The sequence below is a fragment of the Lissotriton vulgaris genome, unplaced genomic scaffold (genome assembly GCF_964263255.1).
Source record: "Lissotriton vulgaris unplaced genomic scaffold, aLisVul1.2 SCAFFOLD_262, whole genome shotgun sequence".
NCBI classification, from domain to species: Eukaryota; Metazoa; Chordata; class Amphibia; order Caudata; family Salamandridae; genus Lissotriton; species Lissotriton vulgaris.
In genome coordinates this window covers 279,942-285,099 of record NW_028253771.1, presented here as the reverse complement: position 1 = coordinate 285,099, position 5,158 = coordinate 279,942, and the positions used below count along the sequence as shown (strand labels likewise).

The 5,158-nt window shown below is 51.8% G+C and overlaps 1 pseudogene; it reads left to right on the top strand.

Moving 5' to 3' along the window:
* Positions 1–2,160: 2,160 nt before the first annotated feature.
* Positions 2,161–2,507, top strand: LOC147660767 (small Cajal body-specific RNA 2; annotated as a pseudogene).
* The last annotated feature ends 2,651 nt before the right edge of the window (positions 2,508–5,158 follow it).

The window sequence follows — 5,158 nt, the reverse complement described above, 5'->3', positions numbered from 1 at the left end:
AAGGTAATTGGGAAGTGAGTTCCATGTTTTAGCTGCCAGGTAGGAGAAGGATCTACCTCCCATGGTGGTTTTGTTGATGCGAGGTACAGTGGCGAGGGCTTGGTTGGAAGATCGTAGTTGGCGGGAGGGGGTGTAGAAGGACAGTCGTGTGTTGAGGCATTCTGGTCCGATTTCGTATAGTGCTTTGTGTGCGTGAGTTAGGAGCCGGAAAGTGATCCTCTTATTGACGGGAAGCCAGTGGAGGTTTTTCAGGTGACCAGAGATGTGTTCTTTACGCGGGATGTCTAATATGATCCTGGCTGAGGCGTTTTGGATTCGTTTGAGTTTTTTCTGGAGTTTAGCAGTAGTACCTGCGTAGAGGGTGTTTCCGTAGTCCAGTCGGCTCGTGACCAGAGCGTGGGTGACCGTTTTCCTAGTTTCGGTGGGGATCCAGCGAAATGTTTTTTTGAGCATGCGCAGAATGTTGAAGCAGGATGAGGAGATGGCGTTGACTTGTCTGTTCATTGAAAGTGAGGAATCCAGGATGACGCCTAGGTTCCGTGCGTGGTCTGTCGGGATGGGTGCTTTTCCAAGGGCTTCCGGCCACCAAGAGTCGTCCCATGCGGAGGGGGATGTACCTAAGATGAGGACTTCTGTTTTATCTGAGTTCAGTTTCAGACGGCTGTGTTTCATCCATTCGGCAACTTCTTTCATTCCTTCGTGTAGGTTAGTTTTGGCGGTGCTAGGGTCATTGGTGAGTGAAAGGATCAGTTGAGTGTCATCCGCGTAGGAGATGATGTTGAGGTTGTGTTGGCGGGCGATGACCGCGAGGGGACTCATGTATACGTTGAAGAGGGTGGGGCTGAGTGAGGATCCTTGTGGAACACCGCAAATGACTTCAGTGGCCTCTGACTTGAATGGTGGAAGGCGGACTCTCTGGGTTCTTCCGGTGAGGAACGAGGTGATCCATTCAAGTGATTTTCCTTGTATTCCGATGTTTCTGAGGCGCTGTAGAAGGGTGCTGTGGCAGACTGTGTCGAAGGCTGCGGAGAGGTCGAGGAGGATGAGGGCGACTGTGTCTCCATTGTCCAGTAGAGTTTGAATGTCGTCTGTTGCTGCGATGAGGGCGGTCTCAGTGCTGTGTTTGGCTCGGAAGCCGGACTGTGAGGAGTCAAGGGATTTGTTGGTTTCGAGGAAGGCGGCGAGCTGGTTGTTGACAGCTTTCTCGATGACTTTGGCCGGGAATGGAAGGAGCGAGATGGGGCGGTAATTTTTGAGTTCGGTGGGGTCCGCTGTGGGTTTTTTCAGAAGGGCGCTGAGTTCAGCGTGTTTCCAGCTTTCCGGGAAGGTGGCGGAGTTGAAGGAGCAGTTGATGACGTCTCGGAGGTGCGGTGCTATGACGGAGTCTGCTTTGTTGAAGATGTGGTGAGGGCATGGGTCTGTGGGGGATCCTGAGTGGATGGAGTTCATCAGGCGGATGGTGTCCTCAGTGGAGGCAAGAGGGCGCCTCCCGCGCTCTCCCAGGCTTTTATTCCATTACTGGCCCGGGGGGCTGACCAGCTCTTGCTTGGCCCGCCCCCTGGCCCCTTCCCTTGCTCCGGTGAGCAGGGACCAATTGTTGGTGGGGCGCCCCCCGCCGCGTCATCAAGACGCGGAGCACAAAGGGGGGGCACGCCCCGCCACCGGGGACACAGGGCGGGGGAGGGGCAGCCGGCGCCACGCCATACGTGCGTGGGGGTCGAACGCCCCCCCCTTTCCTATCTATCTTCTGCCGGAGTGTGAAACACATTATCTGGGCACCCACCGATCTCTGCCTTAGTGTGCTGTGCGCTGCAGAAAGTGAGCGTGTCTTTGCTGTACGTGCTACAGCGAAGCTGCGTGCAGGAGGGACAACTCACTGACTGAGTGGTCGCTAGAACCTTATGTACCCGTTTCTCCTTGAGAGGGACCCATAAATTTACTTGCGTATAATATACTCATGCATCTCAAGTATCTGGTTGCTCGAGGCAGGAGTATTTGGTATTGTATGATTGGAGAAAAGAGTTTAAAGCAAGATTACTAGATAGATGCTTGTTTTCAGAAAAGCCATATCCAGTCCTGGATTTTGTTTGAACAACCCAATGGATTCTGTGGGCTGTAGTTTTGGTAACTTCATTTGGACTAAATTGCTAGATTGCAGTGGTTTGTAGCAGGAAGACTGAATTTGTGGGAGAGATGTTTGAGTGAGAGGACGTGTAACGCGTGTCTCCATGTGCTGTGGTTGCAGTTTGCATGTTTATAATTGGTACGCATGATGTGTGCTTGCTCTCCCCTGTGCCCTTTATACACATTGATCTTATTTGACCTGCCCTTGGTTCTCCGTTCCTGGACCCGGGCTGGGATGAGAAGACCTCCTCGGGCGCTAGCCCCGTTGTTGGGCCCTGTGCGCAAAGGTTTTCAGAATCAGGCAGTGGACCCCGCCCTCCGGTGCTCAGACATGATGATGCGATCAGATATACTAGGCTGGGGGTGCGAGGCTTCGGCCCAGAGAAATCGAATAAGGTGTTCACTGGGAGAAAAGGAAGCCCGGAATTCTTAACAAAGTTTAACTTCCAATATAGATGATGATTGATCAGCGAATATTAGCATTTGCCCTTGAGCCAGTACAGGTTTTCAGCCGACTGTAGAGTGCACTGCGCCTTTCTTCCTTCAAGTGTATGGACCTCAAGGTCTTAACATTCTTAGTTCTGTTGGACTGATCTCCCCAATATTTGGTGTCCATTGACAGTGCTAGGTTTGCTCAGGAGCACCTCCGCATCTCCATGCCACCCAAGGCGATAGTTATGTACCTCTCGGGTGGGCCTGTGGTGGATGGGGCTAGTGAGAGGCAGATACTCTGTACACCTGAGATCTGACTGGTGAGCGGCGGCAGCACGAAAAAAACCTTGCTTCTGTATGCATTAGTTTGCAACGGTGAGTGGCGACGCTTCCATGTTAATTTGTAGTGGGTGCGGACTCTCGGAGCCCTGGCTGGCTACACTATAGGCATTAGGGTGCATCCACGCCGACTACCAGTCTTTGCACTGGTGGGGATGCTGCAGCTCCTTTGGGACTGTTTTTCAAAGCACTAGTTCACAAGTGGGACTGTCGAACCTAATTTTAGGCACGTTACACAGTTGGCGTGGCTGAAGGACGAGATGCCTGTAAGACCTGGACATATGGACGCTAAGAAGTGACGAAAGTGACTGCATGTTTGGCACAGTGCTTAATTTGCGAAACAATAAGTGCTGGGGCCCTCATCAGGGGCCACTGCAGCTTGCACCACCCATTGCCCTTGCCAGTGCTGCCAGTGACAGTGCCATCAATGAGGACCCCGGCACGGGGGCGGTGCCCACTTCTGCTCCCCCCTATCTTTCTTCCTACCTCTTTTTAGGTCTCGCGTAGAGAGAGACCTAATGCCGTCCATCCACAAAGCTGACTTTTACGATACGAATTTTCGGAAGTGCACGCCTCGTGCACGAGCTTCTGCCTATTCTGCCTATCAGCCTTTCACTGACTGGCTCTTCAAAGGCTCTGCTCCCCGCCCCCCGCCTGCACTTCTCGGCCGCTTGCCTTCTGTCCCTTAATCTCCCCGTGACTCCCCCCTCACCTCTCCCACTGGCCCCACGGCCGCAGGCCTTGACTCTGGCTCTTCAAAGACTCTGCTCGGCTCTACTCCCCGCCCCCCGCCTGCTGCTGTCACTTCTGGCCACCTCTCCCTGCCCCCCGCCGTCACTAATTCACGCCGCATATGTTCTAATAGAGATGTTAGTTATATCACCTACGAAAGCCGTTTAAAAACTTCTGAAGTCTGTCTTAAAAAATATGGTATAGAGAAATAAATTGTTTCTTATATTATTTCAGTGTGTGGTCAGGCCTTTCCAATGCTGCTAAGAGCCGCTGTCGCACGCAAACACCCCATTTTAAGGGACAAGCTTTGATTTTCAGCAAACTGATGTATTTAACCTTTGATGACATTCTTCCTCTCCGAAGCGACTACAAACACTTCTGACTTGGCTTTATGCTTGTTCACAAAACATTTTGCGGGGAAAGAATGCATTTGAGCCTCATTCCAATGCGGGCGTTTTTCCGTCACTCCCATTCACACATTCTCTCTTTCCGTGGCCCCCTCCCTCTCGCACAATGCGCCGCCTATTTGCTTCCAGGACTCGCTAAAGCTCCAATTAGGAGATCAAAGAGACGCGCGGAAGAGCTGATACAGACCTTATCGTTAAGTGTGCAGAGAGTTGATCGTTAGACATTTTCCTCAGACAGGATTGTGCCGGCCCCAGAGCTACTTTAATATTTCAGCCATTCCTTTCGAATTCCTGGTGCAGTTTATTTATTTTACTTTCATCAGCCCACTCCATATAAGTGTGTGTGTTTTTTTTCTACTTAGTCTCCTCTTGATTGCACTCTCCCTGCCTCCTTTGGCTCCTTCTGGCAGCCTTACCCACCCAACCCCAACCCCCGCCAACCATCCCCACAACCCTTCCATCCACCTCCCCAGCTGTCCGTCCTGCTCCCTCCCTCCCCACCTTCCTCAGCGCGGCCTGTTGTGCACAAGAGGTAAAGAACAAAATAAGTGCTATGACGGGGGTCAACGCTAGCTGCGTCTTCGTTTTTGTCATTATTAGTACTTTCGACCATGTGCACTGTAGGGGGCAGCAGGTTAACTTTTTTTGTTGCACCTCCAACAGTCTACTTTGGCCTGCCAGCATGAGTGCTGTGCTAACAGTTACTACCCAGGAGATCCAGTCACACAGGTACAGCACATGGATGGTTGGCTAAAGCTTCTCTTTCTCGGTCTATCGATCATCACAAGCTCCTCTCTGTCTCCTGCATCGCCACAAGTCTTGCAATATCATTCGCTGAACATAACTTAGACGTTGGGATACTGTGCGATCTCGCAATGTGCCTGATACCTGATCTTACTGACTCACTCTGCCCCACACCACTCTGGTTTCGCAGTGCCTTTCAGTCGCGTGACCGTGGGCAGGAGGCCCTGGAGCTGATGACCTTGCACACGCCAGCAGTTGTCTAGTTCCCTAGTGTGTCTCGTAGCCCTCGACTGTGATTCATACCTGAACCTTTTAATTATTCATTGTTCCTTCTGCGTATCTGGATTTTCATCAGCCCTGTCTTGTGAGCATCACAGTGT